This window comes from Gymnoscopelus braueri (assembly GCF_963280865.1).
Source record: "Gymnoscopelus braueri genome assembly, chromosome: 24".
Taxonomy (NCBI): Eukaryota; Metazoa; Chordata; class Actinopteri; order Myctophiformes; family Myctophidae; genus Gymnoscopelus; species Gymnoscopelus braueri.
Genome location: NC_137626.1, coordinates 14124439 through 14144942, shown reverse-complemented (window position 1 = coordinate 14144942; position 20504 = coordinate 14124439). Strand labels below are relative to the sequence as shown.

Below are 20504 nucleotides of genomic sequence, written 5' to 3'. Positions count from 1 at the left end.
ATTTACTTTACACCACTGCTTGTAGGCTACATCGAGCTGCCTCACGCTAAGGAAACAGGAGATAGGCACCTGACATGGCTCCCAAGGCTTCTTACCATACAGATTGGTTGAACTAACATTTTATTCATTAAAATAATATTACGAAAAGATTGCATCTTTAATATGTTTTGCATGTGCTTGTTTAACAGTATGCCCACTTAGTGCTTTAGTGCTCAGCATACATGTGTTTCCACCGTCATTTTCTATGAGCATACAACATGTCTGCAAAAAAAAAACAGCCTCCCTGTGCACGTACGTGCCCAGTGCACGTTAGGTGTACACGGGAGCCAGTGGTGTAAAGTAACTAAGTACATCTATTCAAGTACTGTACTTAAGAATAATTGTGAGGTACTTTTACTTAACTGCAGTATTTCCAAATGTCTATACTTTTACTTCTACTCCACTACATCACAGAGGCAAATATTGTACTTTTACTCCACTACAATTATATGAAAACTTTAGTTACTAGTTACTTTGCAGATAACCACCGCTATTTGAAAATAGCCGATCTACAAGCTCACAACGCGTCGCATCGCAACGCTTTGTGAGCTTGTAGATCTGCTATTTTCAAACATTTTAGTACTTTTACTTTTGGTACTTTAAGTACATTTTGAAACCAATACTTTTGTACCTTTACTCAAGTACATGTTTTATTTCCGGTCTTTTACTCCTAACAGAGTACTTCTAAATTGCAGTATTGATACCTTTACTTAAGTAAAACATTTGAGTACTTTTTCCCACCACTGCATGCATACATGTCTGCAACAAAAAAAAAACAGCCTCCCTGTGCGCGTCCGTGCCACCAGTGCACGTTCGGTGTAATAACACGAGAAAGGCTGCAAAGGCTGGGTTTCCTGGGAAAAAAACGGCGTTGCCTGCATAATATTCTCTCCCTCTCGGCTCGCCTCCTGAACAGCTTTCCTGTGGCTCTGCAGACATATTGGCGTGGGCGGCCTATAGGCGAGCATCAGGACGGTGCGGTGCGGTGCGGTGCGGTGCGGTGCGGGCCTGCACACTATCCCAAGTGACAGCCGCACATTTTGCTGCACTGTGTGTGACAGATGCACCGCCACACTCTCTCTCTGCAACACAAACATGCACAGTCACGAGCTGACAGTATCGGTATACCGCCCTGACCTCATTTTTTTTTTTTTCCGAAAAAATATTTCCCAGCCACAGTTCTCTCTCTTGGACTTTCTGTGTTTTTTTGTCAGCAATAGGAAAAAGATTATTAACCCATTCAATCCGGGAACGCATCTGTCATTTTTAGATTTCTTTGGCTATTCAAAAATAGCAGATATACAAGCTCATAGCGCGGCACCGAGTGCCGCGCTACGAGCTTGTAGATCTGCTATTTTTGAAAAATAGTGAAAATTTGCGCAAATCTTTGAATTAATATATTTTCAAAGCGAACATTTGTAACTCAAATCTTTGCTTCTGGGGGGGGGGGGTCCCTGGAACAAAAACATTTGAGATGGGGGGGTCCGTGGCCAAATACATATCATTTTGGGTGTCGTTGACATGAAAAAGTTTGAGAACCACTGATGTAGCAACATAGGTTTCTACAAAAAACGGATTTAGAAGACATTTTGTAGAATCGGCTTCAGGTCTTAATGGGTTAATAACGCTCGGAAACAATGCAAGTCGGGGATTGCATGCCCCACACACCCAAGTTATGTAAACCTGCCGTGCCCGTCTGTCTGTGTTCCCTTGTATTCCCATATATGGTGATATGTCTGTCTGTGTCCCTTTCATGCCCATATATGGTGATCTCTGTGTCTGTAGCATTTGCCCCTAGCCTTGACGACCTTGCAGGATTATGCAAAGGCTAAAATGTGACTTAGATAGCATGTTATGTAGGTTGGTGAAAGGGCCTACTCTGTGTGGAGTTTGCATGTTCTCCCCGTGTCTCCTAGGGTAGTTAATACCCTCACAAAAACATGTAGTAATCCTGGTCGCTATACCGCCTCCCCCATGACAGCCGGGGCGCCTGATGGAGGGGAAGGGAACTGGTTGGAATAACGTGTTCCTTCCACGCGCTAATTCCTACCAGGGAAACTCTCCCCTGTCAGGTGACAAGAAGGTCAGTTGGCTCTCATGCATTGAAGGAAGCATGAGCTCGGCCCTGGCCTCCCTAGGCTGAAGGGGACTGGTGTAGCGCTGGTGTAGGGCAGGTGTAGCGCCCAGGATCACTTAGGAAATTGGCACCGGGTGAAAAAAATGGGTTACAAAAATCGCGGGATAAAAATGTAGAGAAAAAAAAGATAGCATGTTATGTAGACAGATGCCGGGTCATTGTTGACCTAGCATCCTATAGTGTGTGTAGTTTCAATGTAGGCTGATGATTTACGTATGTAGTAGTTATTATTATATTATTGGTTTACTTATGTATTACTTTATTATTAGATGACTATTTTTATGCTGTTGGTGTATTATGATGTATTATCTTGTGTCCTTGCTTACTGTAAGTCACTCTGGATTAAGAGCCTCTGCTAAATGCCTAAACTGTAAACTGTTTCTGTCTGTCTATGCATAAAAAGGGGGACCAAGTATAGACCCCTGGGGGACTCCGATCAACTAAGTACAGAGGGTTTGAGGAGTTAACTGACAAACGCATACATTATGCAAGGGACCACACGCTCTAATTGCTACTTAGAGTCCTGCATGTATGCATGCATGCATGCAGTAAAGGACATGTTGATAGATTTCAGCGCTGTAATAGTTTTTTTTTAGCATTTGCATGAATGCATTGTCTTGTTCATCTGTGTTGGCAATAATCAACGTGATGCGCATACAGCCATGCATTATACAAATGCCAATATATATATATATATATATATATATATATGCGTGTGGAGCATGCAGTACTATTCTATTTATACTGTGGAGTGAGTGAAGGGTGGCATTAATTGTTGTGGATGTCCTAGAAGGAGATTTAGCTGTGCATGCTCACATTTTTCAGACACTGAGATAGTCGCTCGACGTTAGCTTGTCAGAGTTCTTCCTGTCACCCATTGGTTCCGGTCTGTCAGAACAACCCAACAGCGGTGGAAAGTAACTAAGTACATGTACTCAAGTACTGTACTTAATTACAATTTTGAGGTATTTTTTTTTACTTTACTGGAGTATTTCCAATTTTCATCTCACAGGCAAATATTGCACTTTTACTCCACTACAATTATTTGAAAACTTAGTTAGTTAGTTACTAGTTACTTTGTAGATTTTGATTATTACAAAACCACTTCAGTCCTATATACTGTACTGTACATTTCGGCCATTTGAAAATAGCCGATCTACAAGCTCACAATGAGACATTGTGAGCTTGTAGATCCGCTATTTTCAAAATACTTTAATGCATTTTATACATTTGAAAACTGGGACATTCTGCATAATGAGTACTTTCTACTTTTGGTACTTTAAGTACATTTTGATACCAATACTTTTGTACTTTTACTTACTGTAGGTACATTTTGAATTGCAGACTTTTACTTGTAACAGAGTATTTCTACATTGCAGTATTGATACTTTTTTTTCTCCCCACCACTGCAACCCAATATGGCGTCTGGACTTTGGAGGCCAGGCTCAGAGAAGGCTTAGAGAAGCGTGCTCCTCACCTAGTGTTGCCAGATGGGAAATGTTGAATTATCGTACCGGAGGCTTAACATTATCGCATTTGAAAGAAAACTATCGTACACAGCCAAAACAATATAAATCACCTGTGTAAATAAGTAATTTCACAAAAAAATATTAGTGTAGGAAACAACCTTGTTTGAGACTCCTAGGTGATACAAATGCATCACAATGCTGCGTGGAAGCAGGCAACTTCCTAGACCTACACAAATAAAAGCCTGAGACTGGACTGGAAAGACGTGGCAGGTGTTTGTCATGCCTCCAAGTACAGATCTAGGGTCAGATTTCCTGATTTCTTGACTTATTTTGAAAAGTCAAATCGGATCGCGAATCAACAGCTATAGGGAATTTAGTACATGCACACACTTTTTTTGTGATATGGCGAAATGATCGTACATTTGGGCATTTTGGGAATTATTGATCGTACATCGTACAGAGGGTATAAAATAATCGTGCAAATACAATAATTATCGTACATCCGGCAACACTGTCCTCACCAGAAGGTTGTCCAATCCACCAAGGATTGGGGGGGTAGAGGGGTGTGTGTGTGTGAAGGAGACATGTCCGGCTTCCTTCAACATTTATAGCAGACGTGCCCTTCAGCCAAACCCACTTGAGTTGTACGTGTCCCGTCCCTCCCCCCCCCCGCAAATACATCCCCCCAGCTCCTGGGCTGTTAACCCATTACGACCGGGAACGCATCTGTGTAACCACTTTAACCATTCTTTTACACTTTGGCTATTAAAAAACAGCAGATCTACAAGCTCATAGCGCGGCATCGAGTGCCGCGCTATGAGCTTGTAGATCTGCTATTTTTGAGAAATTGGGAAAATGTGTGCACATTTTTCAATATATATATTTTTATATATTTTTTTTACTCAAATCTTTCCTTCAGGGGGTCCCTGGAACATCATATTTTGAGATGGGGGTCCGCGGGAAAATAGATATAATTTTGGGGGTCCTTGACATGAAATAAGTTTGAGAACCACTGATTATAGCAACATACGTTTTTTTTCCAAAAAACTATTAGCATTTTGAAGATATTTGCATAATCCTCCAGAAGCAAAAATGTGAGTTAAAAAAGTTGGCTTCAAAAGATTTACGAAAAAATATCATGATTTTTCAAAAATAGCAGATATACAAGCTCGTAGCGCTATGAGCTTGTATATCTGCTATTTCCCAAAGAAATCTAAAAAATGACACGGATGCGTTCCCGGTCTTAGTGGGTTAATAAAACAAGATGTAGAGCCTAATAACGCTGTGGCCTCCCTGTCCAATCTTTAGCTGTCGATAGTAAGTTACTGTGTGTTCAGTTTGTGAACGAAGCCTCGCAAATCACCATGCAACTCAGCGTCCCGGTGTTCAGTGTGTGAAGCTGCACATGTAGACTATATACAGGCTGCTGGGGCTGTTTGTGTGCAGGTGGTTTGTGAGCAGTGGTTTAAAGTAACTAAGTACATTTACTCAAGTACTGTACTTAAGGTACAATTTTGAGGTGCTTTTACTTTACTGGAGTATTTCCAATTGTCTATACTTTTACTTCTACTCCATTACATCTCAGAGGCAAATCTTGTTACTTTTACTCCACTGCAATTATCTGATAACTTTAGTTATTTATTACCGAAAGTAAAAGTACTGAAATGTTTGAAAATAGCAGATCTACAAGCGATGCAACGCGTTGTGAGCTTGTAAATCGGCTATTTTCAAATAGCCCAGGTATGAAACAGAGCTAAACTGTTTAATGTATGTTTTATAATGTAATAATTTATATCTGCAAAGTAACTAGTAACTAACGTTTTCAAATAATTGTAGTGGAGTAAAAGTACAACATTAGCCTCTGTCTGAGAAGTAGTGGAGTAGCAGTAAAAGTTCTGAAAATTGGAAAATCTCTAGTAAAGTAAAAGTACCTCAAAATTACAGTACTTAGTTACTTTACACCACTGCGCAACATTTTACTTACAAGTACTTGAGTAAATGTACTCAGTTACTTTCCACCACTGGTATGGTCTACTTTTTGAGAGGACAGACGTCATGCATAGACATAAATTGAACCCTATCCCAGACGGCTTGGCTGGCGGCCATTGCTGATGGTAAAATGTGTTCCTCGTAAACCTGTTACGGCTAAGAAGACGCTGCAGTGTCTCACACACGCGCACGCACACACACACACACACACACACACACACACACACACACACACACACACACACACACACACACACACACACACACACACACACACACACACACACACACACACACACACACACACACACACACACACACACACACGGAGAAGCTTATATTCACAGGCAGTAATATCCTCCGAGGTGAAGAGAAAACTGGGTGAAGTGAAGCCGTGGAAAATCGAGCAGCTTTTAGTCAAAATAAATCCAACAATCAGTTTAGCTACACTGAAAATAGGTTGTGGGAGGACTGGGAGCTGTATTTCATGATTATTATGCAGTGTAAAGACGTAGTATGTGACTTTGCCCTGTGTTTACCTGTGTTACAAAACAATATATATACAGTATATAGGCGTGGAAGAAGTACTCAGATATTTTACTCAAGTACAAGTACCAATAACACAGTATAAAAATACTCTGTTACAAGTAAAAGGCCTGTGTTCAAAATGTAATTGAGTAAAAGTACAAAAGCATTGGCATCAAAATATACTTAAAGTAGCAAAAGTAAAAGTACAAAAATGCTTGAAAATAGCAGATCTACAAGCTCGAGCTTGTAGATCTGCTATTTTCGGTCTGTGACACCCGCGCGCACCCATGATGACTTGGGTGAGAACCCATGTTCTACTGGATCTCTGCTCCGCTAGTCCCTCTCTAACATTTTAGTCTAGTTTTTATTTGTTGACGAAATTGTCACTATATTTAGTCATAGTTTTAGTCATCATAGTTTTTATTGAGTTTTTGTCAGTGAAAAAAGGTAGTCGACGAACATTTTTCGTCATAGTTTTAGTCGACCAAATCAACACTGCCCTCAACTACCAATTATGTACGAGCGACTTTACAGAAAAACAAGCCCCAAGTCGCCTATAACAAGCAGACTTGGCAACGCTGAGCACATACAGGAGTTGGTGAGCCCGATGGCTTCTCAGATTAGGGGCAAATGGGGGTTAAGTGTCTTGGACTCGGGGACACTTTGACACGTAGCCGGGGGGCCTAGGACGTGAAGCAGGGGACCGGGGGGACCTTTTGTTTTACAGAAGGCCTCGCTCTCTACCCACTCAGCTCAGGATATATAGAGAGATTCATCACCGCTCAGAGCAACTATGATGGGGAGACCAAAATAGGTCTCAGAGAGAGAGAGAGAGGGAAAGAGATGTGGGCGCAGGAAGTACCCCATATGATTCCATATTGATTGAGCAAACACTGAATATACAGATGGATGCTTCTCTCATGCGGAAGCCCCCCCCCCCCCCCCTCTGTTACAAGTAAAAGGCCTGTGTTAAAAATGTTACTCGAGTAGATGAACAAGAGAATTGGCATCAAAATACACTTAAAGTACCAAAAGTAAAAGTACCACAATGTTTGAAAATAGCAGATCTACAAGCTCACAACTTGAGCTTGTAGATCGGCTATTTTGCAAATAGCCTATGTATAAAATAGGGCTTAAGTGATTAATGTATGTTTTATAATATAATAAAATATAATAAAAAATGTATATCTGCAAAGTAACTAGTAACTAAAGTTTTCAAATAACTGCAGTGGAGTAAAAGTACAATATTTTCTTCAGAGATGTAACGGAGTAGAAGTAAAAGTATTGAAAATTCGGCAATACCCCAATAAAGTAAAAAATCACTCACAATTGTACTTAAGCACAGTTGATTAAATGTACTTAATTACTTTACACGACTGGTGGGAAGGGCCTTTGAAGCCCGGACGTGATTGGCCGGGGGGAAAGGAACAAAAAAAAAGAGAGCCCAGTGAGTGCCGGGCCGGGGAGACGATGATGGTGGTGGTTGGGGTGATTTAGTGCCAAAGCGCCTTCCATGCCAGCCACATCTCCAGATGAGAGCACAGGGAGAGAGAGGTCGCGGTGGCAGTTCAAGTCCTGTCCAGATATATATACAGGGGGCTTTGTGTGGAACGGCTGCCCTTGGGCAATGCCTATTTTTCAAAATGCCATGACAGGGTCCACTCTCCACTCACTAGGGGCTTTTATAAGTCTACAGCTACCAGGAGGGATGGAGAGTGTACTGTAATCCCACGCAGCCTTGGAAACGCTGTCTAGCTTCCCATGACTCGCCCACGTGTTTTATTATGTTATGTCACATATCTCAGCGGTGTAAAAGTAACCAAGTACATTTACTCAAGTACTGTACTTAATTTTCAGTGCTTTTACTTCTACTCCACTACATTAGTTACTTTACGAACTTTAGTTACTTGTTACTTTGCAGATATAAATTATTACATTATGAAACATACATTAACACATCCACCGCCAGAGGTTAATCTCATAATAATGTACTCACCTGCCAAGGTGTTTTTGTTGTTTTTTTGTTTTTTTCATGTCGCCATAGATCTTGTTAAAATCCTTAAGATTGAGCCGTGAACGGTCTGTTTACATTCGCGAGATCTCCCTGTATCTCCCAGTGAAGACCGCATGTCAAACGGACTTCCATGACTGTAGTTAGAGCGGATTACGTTAAACAGTGAAATGCGAGGAGAAAAAACTACAGGAAGAGAATTGAGTTTCAGTTTCGTCTGTAGAATGGGAGCGGGCGTGATCGTCGAAACCGGATCCCAAATAATTCTATTTCCTGTCATCAAACCGGAAACGGAAGTGGATCAAAAAAATTCCGAAAGTGCACCCGGACCGCGCATGCGCGAAAAGACCGCAGCCCGTAGGACTACGGGCTCGGCGCTTAACCGTTGAATTTAACGGCCCGTAGAACTACGGGCCCGGCGGTAAAGGTGTTAACCACTTCAGCCCTATTTTATAGGCTATTTGAAAATAGCCGATCTACAAGCTCACAACGCGTATGGCGATGCGATGCGTTGTGTGCTTGTAGATCGGCTATTTTCAAACATCTTAGTACTTTTACTTTTGATACTTTAAGTACCTTTTGATGCCAATACTTTTGTACTTTTACTCAAGTAACATTTTGAACACAGGCCTGTCACTTGTAACAGAGTACTTCTACATTGCAGTATTGATACTTTTACTTAAGTAAAACATTTGAGTGCTTTTTTCCACCACTGCATTGTATGTCTAAAACGGATCCAATGGATCCAATGTAGTTATTGTAGTCGCCGGCTCTTTTACTTTTCATTGGTTCAATATTTACAGACATGACAGTTTATTTTCCTTATAAAAAAATAGCACAAAATGGCCGACCTACAAGCTCACAACATGATCTGTGAGCATGCAGATCGGCTATTTGTGCTACTTGTCTGTGACACAGTCATTGAAACTCTAGTGCTATTTTGGCCGGAGATTTAGTGTAGAGTAGAGCAACAACAGGGGGGGGGGTCTAGTACAGACCCCTGGAGGACTCCGGTCAACTGGGTTTAACCCATTAAGACCTGAGGCGATTCTTTAAAAAAATTCTAAATCCTAACAGTTTTTTGAAAAAAAAGAAGAAAAAAAAAAAGAAATTAAAGATTTTTCAAAAATAGCAGATCTACAAGCTCATAGCGCGGCACTCTGTGCCGTGCTATGAGCTTGTATATCTGCTATTTTTGAATAGCCAAAGGAATCTAAAGTGACACAGATACGTTCCAGGTCTTAATGGGTTAAGTGGTTAAAGGACCATACCGATAGCATTACATTTCATTGTGTAATGCATAGGTTCATAACTATTGGCTGTTTCCAGTTAATCGCTTTATCTTTAGATTACACTTTATTTTCTTTCCTTAGAAAACATATAATAATTACATTCTCAACAGTCATTAACACTTAACCCGAAAAATTTAGTTAATGTTGGCATAAACATCGTTGAGCTAAAACATCATGGCCGTTTTTGGGGAAATTTGATGGAAATCAATCTTTTCTGCAGGGATTCTTTTTTGGCTATCGATTTTCAGAATCAATCCGCCCTTGAAACTGCATTAATGTTGAACAATAACATAACTTTGACCAAAACAACAACAGCAAAAAAAACACCCCCACACACACAATAGTGTTTTGGATTACCTACCTCAGGCAAGGTCAAGTCTATGCAAGTCAAATTTGTATAGCGCGCACACACACAAAAACACACACATACACACACACAACAACACACACAGCTACCACATACAGGCATGAGGTGTTTTGGGTATTTTGTGTAAGCTCTGATTTCATGCGAATATATTAATGAATGGGTTATTCTCTATGCAGACCTTCGTACCAGCACAGAGGGTTGCCAGATCTGCTTATTATAATTTCCCCGCAAGATTTTATTTGAAAATAGCCGATCTACAAGCTCACAACGTGTCGCATGAGCTTGTAGATCTGCTATTTTCAAATAGCTGATATATGTAAAGTGCTCATGCGGCCCATAGTCACTTCTTTTGGGCTGGTTTTCCTAGACCTGGTTGCTTGTTTCTCTCACAGAATCTGGCAACACTGCCAGCACATTGTAGTTGAGGGCAGGGACATTGGGGAAAGCCCATAGGGGACGATAATGATCCACTGGCCCAAGGAGTGGATGGTCAGGAAACATAGGATGTCCACACACACACACGCGCACACGCGCACACGCGCACACACACACACACACACACACACACACACACACACACACACACACACAGTATGTATAAAACCCAGTTATAGCTGGGTATAGCCCGAGATATGCCAATACTTGTCAGGCTGCTATCTTGTGAAGATAACTTATCCTGGGTACAGTCGGGGACTGTATGGTCTTGTGTAAGCTCTGTTTCCATGGCGATGCGCTGAACATTCATGCTATATGCTATTTAAAGCTGTCATATATAGAGCTGCTGGCTGTGGATTGGAGGCCCGTATTATTAGCCATGAGAATTCTGGCATGCCAGTGTACTTGTTTTTAATGTTGACTTTTTTTCTCCGTCAAGTACACGTAACAGTGCTGCACATCTGACGCCATTCACTCCCACGCGTTCATCGCAGCCAATTTGTGTTCAAATCTCCAAAACCCTGACATACTTCACTCAGTCTGTGACCTTTAATACGAGAACAGGACCCTATGACAACATTAACAACATTAAGGAGGAATACAGATCCTCTGTCCGCCCTCCCCTATAGCATCTGACATCAGACTCTAGCTGGAGCCCTCATTCAACGCCATTTTGATTATGCCTCGCACCTCCTGGTTCTCCAACATCTCAATGTCACTACTAACTACAACTACAACGTCAAAACTAAGCTTCAGACCTCCCAAAACAAACGGCCTTAAGCCCATGGCCAACATCATTTCAACACACTTTGCTAGTTTGAGATGGCTCAGGGTAGAAGACAGGGTGACGCACATATCAATGGAAATGGTATTTAAGATAGTCAAAGGGACAGTGCGCTCGCATACCTGTCTAACTACTTCTCCAAATCAGAGTGAAACCCACAGCCGAAACACTAGAGAGAGCGACCATGATCTGATACCGAGGTACCACCCACATTTGTATTACATTTTTAGACAAACATGGGAAAATTCTCATTCTACTGCTGCCACCAACATGTGGAATGCCCCGACACCATGTGTAACACTGGTTTCTTTCTAAATTGGCCTGAAAAAAACATCTATCAGGAGACCACAAGGGGATGTAAATGTAGTTTCCCCATCTCTTTCGTACATATAAAGTGTTAATGTGTCTGTTGATGACATGTATTATTGTGTACGTTTATGAATTGAATACATAGGACCACAATGGAAACATGTCTCCAGGACTTTTTTTTGGTGTTATCCTTTTAGCCTATAATGTCTTACTGTACCACGTGCCGTTTACATTTCTGACTAATAAATTATTCAATCAAATCGATCCAATCAAGCCTGTACCAACATACAAGAGGCCTCCAGCTCACATCACCATCACAGGGGATTTCGTTTTAGTCATATTTTAGTCACCTGATTTTTTTTTGTTTTAGTCTAGTTTCGGTCGACTAAATATCATAAGACTAATAGTCGACTAAAATGTATTTTGGCGGTGCCGTGATGGCGTCATAATGGCTGATTTTACACTTGGTTGCATGCCGAAAATAGCCGATCTACAAGCTCACAGCGCTGTGAGCTTGTAGATCGGCTATTTTCAGAGTGCGACACCCAAGCGCAACCAAGCATAAAATGAATTGTCTTAGTTCTACTGGATCTCTTCTCCACTATTCCCTCCTTAACATTTTAGTCTAGTTTTTATCTGTTGACGAAATTGCCAATATACTGTATTTTTGTAGTTTTAGTCATCATAGCTTAGTTTTTTATTCCATTTTTATATCGTTTTCGTCAGTGAAAAAAAGGTAGTCGCCGCACATTTTCCGTCACAGTTTTAGTCGACGAAATCAACACCGGCTGGAAGCTATCCTGATGAACCTGTCTCATCCCCCTATGATGAGCTAGTGGGGACAAGGAGCACATTCAGCTACACAGTACAACAACACAAAGTGACTTGGACAGTCCTTTGTGCCAGTAGCCATCAGGCATCACAACCAAGCCTGATGACACCCATATGTTGTGTTTCTGTTGTTGGATTACAGAGTGCCACTCCACTCTGGCACACTATGCACATGGACTAGTGTGACAGACGCCTGCTATGGATAGAACTGTTGAGAGACTCACTCATTTTTTAATTGTTGATAAACTCTAGTGATTCCCAACTATGTGGTTCCGTGAGGATGCTGCGGACGCCCACATGAAAATGTGTTGTGCCAGGGACCCCCAGAAGCAAAGAGTTGAGTTAAAAATGTAAACAACTATAAATATATTAAATATATTCAAAGATGTTCACTATGTGCTTGTATATCTGCTATTTTTGAATAGCCAAAGTATAAAATATGGTCAAAAGGGTTAGAATGATTGCAATCTCTCAAGAACAGATTCATAGCTGCGCTTGAATCTGTCGGGAGCCGTGTTGAGAACCCGTGCACATTGGCTACAACTAAGTGGGCGTGCCTTCAGATCAGGAAGCAGGCCGCGCTTTACCCAATCAAATGTAGTGGGCGGGATTTACTTTATGTGTCCGGCTCGCTTCCCACTGGAAACAAACCGAAACTCATTTAACAATAGCGTCCTCGGATCCGACATAACCCACGGAAAGTTAGTAACATTTTAACTTGCTCTTTCATCGTGGCTTACAACCAAAACAATCCATTTGCTTTGGGAGAAATGGTGTTAGTGTTCCGTGGAGAAAGAATTGTTAGTGGGAATGAAAACATAGGCGCACCACCGGAAGTGGAGGGCTGAAGGCTTGTCCAAACCCCGGTTTCCAGAGGGCGCCGTTTTTCCTTTTTATTTGACGATGGGTTCCCAGATTGGAATGATTGTGGCGCTATATTAACTCATTTAGCTGGGGACCCCCTGGCACCCCCCAAGGACCCCTGGGGGCATAAAAATGGACACTGTCAGAGTTATGGGGGGGGTCCGTGGAGTAATGCTTACACAACTAGGCGTCCTTGAAATAAATACAGAAATAAGTTCGAGAACCACTGCTTTAACCCATTGATACCTGGTACGCATCTGTGTCACTTTAGATGTCTTTGGCTATTCAAAAATAGCAGATATACAAGCTCGTATATCTGCTATTTTTGAAAAATCTCGAAAATATTTTTTTTCAAAAAACTGTTAGGATTTAGAAGACATTTCTAGAATCTTCTCAGGTCTTAAAGGGTTAAAATAACTAGTTAAAGTCCCAGGGACCCAAAACTAAATCACAAATATTGCATTTTATTTATTTAGATATGCTGTAGTCGGCGGCCCAGCAGTCTTTTACTATTCATTACTCTTGAGCTTATGGCCAAAAGGCCCTACAAAGCAATATTATTAATCTTGAGGAGGAGGGCTAATTTATTTTCTCTGACATGCAAAAGATAATTAACCCTTTAAGACCGGGGGACGCATCTGTGTAACCACTTTATCCATATTTTATACTTTTGGCTATTAAAAAATAGCAGATCTACAAGCTCATAGCGCGGCACTCGGTGCCGCGCTATGAGCTTGTAGATCTGCTATTTTTTTTTAAATCGTGTTTTTTTGTTCAAATCTTTGAATATATATCTATAAAGCAATTGTTTTTTACTCAAATCTTTGCTTCTGGGGGTCCCTGGATTTATTTATTTTTTAGATGGGGGTCCGCAGCCAAATACATATCGTTGTGGGGCTCCTTGACACTGACATTAATATTATAGCAACATAAGTGTTTCAGAAAACTGTTTTAAACTGATTTAGAAGACATTTGTAGAATCCCCAGAAGCAATAACATTTTAGCTAGAAATGCTCGCTTTAAATATATATATATTCAAAGATTTGCACAACATTTTTCACGATTTTTCAAAAATAGCAGATCTACAAGCTCATAGCGCGGCACTCGGTGCCGCGCTATGAGCTTGTAGATCTGCTATTTTTGAATAGCCCAACGAAATCTAAAAATGACACACAGATGCGTTCTCAGGTCTTAAAGAGTTAAGTGTGTGGGAGGGAGGGAGTGGATTTTTTTTTGAGCGAGCTCACATGTCTTTGGCACCGGTCCCAACACTCTCTCCGAGTCGGCGTCAGAGCGACAATAACTCACGCAATGAGCCCCCCACCGCCCACACCCCCCAATCCCCGGGAAGCCCCTGTTTTGCATTTAACAATGTGACAGTTTAGAACTGTTTGTGAATGAGTGCGGCACGGACCATTGTGTTCAATTAACCCATTAAGGCCGGGAACTCGTTCTGTGTCATTTCTAGATTTCGTTGGGCTATTACAAAAATAGCAGATCTACAAGGTCATAGCGCGGCAAATCTTTGAATATATATATATATATTTTTTAAAGCAAACATTTGTAACTCAAATCTTTGCTTCTGGGGGATTCTACAAATGTCTTAAAAATCCTACAGTTTAAAAAAAAAACATATGTTTCTATATCAGTGGTTCTCAAACGTTTTCATGTCAAGGACCACCCAAAATGATATGTATTTGGTCGTGGACCCCCATCTCAAAATATTTTGTTCCAGGGACCACCATGAAGCAAAGATTTGAGTTACAAATGTTCCCTTTAAAAAATATATATTCAAATATTTGCACAAATCTTGAAGATTTTTCAAAAAATAGCAGATCTACAAGCTCATAACGCGGCACCAAGTGCCGCGTTATGAGCTTGTGGATCTGCTATTTTTGAACAGCCAATTTAAATCTAAAAATGACACACAGATGCGTTCCCGGTCTTAATGGGTTAATAGTCTAGAGTGTAAAGGCTGCTTGTCAAAGGCAAGCCAAAAGAAATCTAGTCCGTCGAAGCGTGGTTATGAAAGGCATTTGGGTATTGTCTCTCATGTCGGGTTTTTGTTCTCTATTTGGAAGACACAAAAGACTTCTCGACTCCATACTCATTACGTACATACCTGTATGGTATAGCACAAATGCGTATGTGTGTGTGTGTGTGTGTGTGTGTGTGTGTGTGTGTGTGTGTGTGTGTGTGTGTGTGTGTGTGTGTGTGTGTGTGTGTGTGTGTGTAAACCCTGTAATAGTGTACAGTATACATTCGCGTCTCTCTTTGATCTCAATCCACGTTTTGCCACGTAAGGAGCGACTTCAACACAAAGTGCTTGAAATCTCTCCCTCTCGTATACATGAAAGAAGAACCTTGAAATGTTTTTATTTTCCCTTTTTCGTGTCCCACCAGACGACTGCATGAAGACACATCGGGGGGGGGGGGGGGGGGGGGGGAACACAAATGAAGAAACAGGCCAGTCAAACAACAACAACAACAACAACAACAACAGCTACTTCAAACATGATACAGCACAAAGTGCCTCCTATAAATAAGTCATGATTGCAGGCTCTGTTTGCGACAAAATAAAGCTTGTTTGTCTCCCATCAGCTGATTTGTGTAGAAATATTTAGATGTTACGCTTCTGGAGGGAGTCAGCCCCAGATGCCAACTGATGCTTCAAATTAAGTGTCATGCTCCCCTGGGGCAAACATGGTGAGTATAGCCTATATGTTATGTATCAACATGGTTTCAAATTGAATAGATTTGAGTATATTAAAGACTGTACTACAGATAAAGCCTATAGCATCAAGCATCAGCTCTAAAACATCATTAGCAGGTGAAAATGATACCCGATGTGAAAGATGTCAAAAATACAGTCCCGTTTAAATGAACACTTGCATAAGTTATTAAGTTAGCTTGCCACTAATCTCAACTACCCACACGTGTCAGGGAGCTCTCAGAAATCATGATGTTTGCGCGGGACCCAAACTAGTGGAAATAGCATATCAACAGATCAGCTATTTTCACTACGTCTTAAACATTTGCTTTCTAATTTAGGGAATTTATTTGATTATTTGTTTAGATTATTCATGAAATTATTTTAGAAAAATGTTTTGCATTTGTTTTTCAAGTTTTGTGGAAATAATTAATAATTAATGACAGAATGTAGGAAACAAAAAAATAAAGGGATATTCACTTGCGACCCACGCAAATGGATCCGCGACTCACAAATGGGTCCCGACTAGTGTTGATTTTGACAGCTAATTTTGATTCAGCTTTAGTCATAGTCTTTTGAATCAAATTCCATGTATTTTTAGTCATATTTTAGTCATCTGAAATGTTTTACTGTTAGTCTAGTTTTAGCCGACTAAATATTATAAGATTATAGTCGACTAAATCTACAGTCGATTTAGTCGACTAAAATGTATTGTGGCGGTGCCTTGATGGCGTCGTAATGGCTGATTTTACACTTGGTTGCATGCTGAAAATAGCCGATCTACAAGCTCACAACGCGAGGCAGCGCGACGCGTTGTGAGCTTGTAGATCTGCTATTTTCAGAAGACTTGAGCGCAACCAAGCATAAAATGTATTTTCCCCAATAGTCCCTCCCTAACATTTTAGTCTAGTTTTAATTTGTTGACAAAATTGACAACATATTTAGTCATAATTTCAGTCGTCATAGCTTAGTTTTTATTTAGTTTTAGCCAGTGACAAAAGGTAGTCGACGAACATTTTTCGTCAGAGTTTTAGTCGACGAAATCAACACCGGTCCCGACCCACTGTCTGGGAAACGGTACAAAGGTAGAAACTACAGCATTGGACATTGGGCGCTGGTGCAGTATGTGTGTGTGTGTGTGGGGGGGGGGGGAATACTGTTGGGTTTGATGTGCAGTGGTGGAAAGTAACTAAGTACATTTACTTAAGTACTGTACTTAAGTACAATTTTGAGGTATTTGTACTTTACTTGAGTATTTCCAATTTTCAGTACTTTTACTTCTACTCCACTACATCTCAGAGGCAAATATTGTACTTTTTACTCTACTACAATTATTTGAAAACTTTAGTTACTAGTTACTATTCAGATATAAACTATGATATAATGAAACATACATTAACCACTTTAACCCTATTTTATACCTAGGCTATTTGAAAATAGCAGATCTACAAGCTCACAACGCGTCGCGATGCGACGCGTTGTGAGCTTGTAGATCGGCTATTTTCAAATATTTAGTACTTTTACTTTTGGTACTCGAAGTACATTTTGATGCCAATACTTTTGTACTTTTACTCAAGTAAATTTTGAATTCTAGACTTTTACTTGTAACAGAGTATTTTTATATTGCAGTATTGGTACTTTTACTTAAGTAAAGAATTTGAATACTTTTTCCACCACTGTTGATGTGATTGTACTGTCCTGGCTGTGAAAGCCTCTCCAGCCAAACAGCAGCTATAGGCCAGGCCAGGCTCTCTAACAGCTCAGAGAGGTGTCCGTCGTCCGTCCGTCCCTGGCGCGTCCCCAGTGTGTGCCAGGCTGGGGGCTATCATCACCGGAGCTCCAATCACTGTCAATGGACATGTTGGCAGCCGAGCGCCGTGTACTCTGGCCCTGCCCAGAGGGACGATGACTTCCCCCACAGCCTTTCCCTGTCACCCGAGCCCCGTAATTGGCCCCCTGCCTCTCTCTGCGGACAGTGTGTGTGTGTGTGTGTGTGTGTGTGTGTGTGTGTGTGTGTGTGTGTGTGTGTGTGTGTGTGTGTGTGTGTGTGTGTGTGTGTGTGTGCGGGCGTGTGTTTACGTGCTAACGCCCCCCCCCCCCCCCCCCTCTGTACACAACGTACATCAGCGTGCGTCTGTGTGTGCGTCCGTGCGTGCGCGAGTACACATGTAAGCTATGGCGCGCTTACGGATTAGCGCTTGGCTGTCAAGTCCCCCCCCCCCCCCCCCCCCCCCGCTTTGGATGACACACAGATCTCTGGACAGTGGTGTAAAGTAACTAAGTAAATTTACTCAAGTACTGTACAATTTTGAGGTTTTTTTTTTTTTTACTTTACTGGAGTATTTCCAATTTCTTTTACTGGTAGTCCACTACAACTCAGAGGAAAATATTATACTTTTACTCCACAACAATTATTTGGCAAACATTAGTTACTATAGTTACTTTGTAGATTTTGATTATTATTACAACACATGCATTAACTCATTAAGACCTGGAACGCATCTGTGTCACTTTTTGATTTGAACTAAAAAGCATACATCTTACACTTTGGCTATTTTTTTTTAAATCGTGAAAGTTTTGGAAATCTTTGAATATTATATTGTTTTAAAGCGAACATTTTTAACTCAAATCTTTGCCTCTGGGGGGGTCCCTGGAACAAACTATTTTGAGATGGGGGTCGGCGGCCAAATATAATTTTGGCGGTCCTTGACATGAAATAGTTTGAGCACCACTGATATAGAAACATACGTTTTTTTTTTCCTGAATACTGTTGGGATTTAGAAGACATTTGTAGAATCGGCTTCATGTCTATGGGTTAACCACTTCAGCCCTATATACTGTACATTTCTGCCATTTATAATAATAATAAACTTTATTTATAAAGCGCTTTTTCGAAACATGGTTACAAAGTGCTTTACAGTGGCAATCAAATACAGTACACCAAGAACACATTTTGGTGTTTTGAAAATAGCCGATCTACAAGCTCACAACGCGTCAAGATGCGACGCACTGTGACTTACTGCGACGTACTTTTACTCAAGTAAATGTTTAATTCCGGACTTTTACTTGTAACAGTAACAGTATTTCTATATTGCAGTATTGATACTTTTACTTAAAGTAAAAAAATTTAGTACTTTTTTTTCACCACTGCGTCCGTGCATGCGCGAGTACACATGTAAGCTATGGCGCGCTTACGGATTTGCGCTTGGCTGTCAAGTCGCCCCCCCCCCCCCCCGCCCCCGCTTTGGACGACACACAGATCTCTGGACAGTGGTGTAAAGTAACTAAGTACATTTACTCAAGTACTGTACAATTTTTAGGTATTCTTTTTTTTTTACTTTACTGGAGTATTTCCAATTTCTTTTACTGGTAGTCCACTACAACTCAGAGGAAAATATGATACTTTTACTGCACAAAAATTATTTGGCAAAAATTAGTTACTTTGTAGATTTTTGATTATTATTACAACACATGCATTAACTCATTAAGACCTGGAACGCATCTGTGTCACTTTTTGATTTGAACTAAAAAGCATACATCTTACACTTTGGCTATTTTTTTTAAATCGTGAAAGTTTTGGAAATCTTTGAATATTATATTGTTTTAAAGCGAACATTTTTAACTCAAATCTTTGCCTCTGGGGGGGTCCCTGGAACAAACTATTTTGAGATGGGGGGTCGGCGGCCAAATATAATTTTGGCGGTCCTTGACATGAAATAGTTTGAGCACCACTGATATAGAAACATACGTTATTTTTTTTCTGAATACTGTTGGGATTTAGAAGACATTTGTAGAATCGGCTTCATGTCTATGGGTTAACCACTTCAGCCCTATATACTGTACATTTCTGCCATTTATAATAATAATAAACTTTATTTATAAAGCGCTTTTTCGAAACATGGTTACAAAGTGCTTTACAGTGGCAATCAAATACAGTACACCAAGAACACATTTTGGTGTTTTGAAAATAGCCGATCTACAAGCTCACAACGCGTCAAGATGCGACGCACTGTGACTTACTGCGACGTACTTTTACTCAAGTAAATGTTTAATTCCGGACTTTTACTTGTAACAGTAACAGTATTTCTATATTGCAGTATTGATACTTTTACTTAAAGTAAAAAAATTTAGTACTTTTTTTTTCACCACTGCGTCCGTGCATGCGCGAGTACACATGTAAGCTATGGCGCGCTTACGGATTTGCGCTTGGCTGTCAAGTCCCCCCGCCCCCCCCCCCCCCCCCCCCCACCCCGCTTTGGACGACACACAGATCTCTGGACAGTGGTGTAAAGTAACTAAGTACATTTACTCAAGTACTGTACAATTTTTAGGTATTCTTTTTTTTTTACTTTACTGGAGTATTTCCAATTTCTTTTACTGGTAGTCCACTACAACTCAGAGGAAAATATGATACTTTTACTGCACAAAAATTATTTGGCAAAAATTAGTTACTTTGTAGATTTTTGATTATTATTACAACACATGCATTAACTCATTAAGACCTGGAACGCATCTGTGTCACTTTTTGATTTGAACTAAAAAGCATACATCTTACACTTTGGCTATTTTTTTTAAATCGTGAAAGTTTTGGAAATCTTTGAATATTATATTGTTTTAAAGCGAACATTTTTAACTCAAATCTTTGCCTCTGGGGGGGTCCCTGGAACAAACTATTTTGAGATGGGGGTCGGCGGCCAAATATAATTTTGGCGGTCCTTGACATGAAATAGTTTGAGCAC

The 20504-nt window shown here is 40.6% G+C and overlaps 1 protein-coding gene across 1 annotated transcript in view; it reads right to left on the bottom strand.

Annotated features, from left to right (window-relative positions):
* Window positions 1-20504, bottom strand: part of LOC308080139 (interleukin-1 receptor accessory protein-like 1) — a gene marked incomplete at both ends in the record, with an annotated part of 619302 nt that overhangs the window by 515965 nt on the left and 82833 nt on the right. The window lies entirely within an intron of this gene.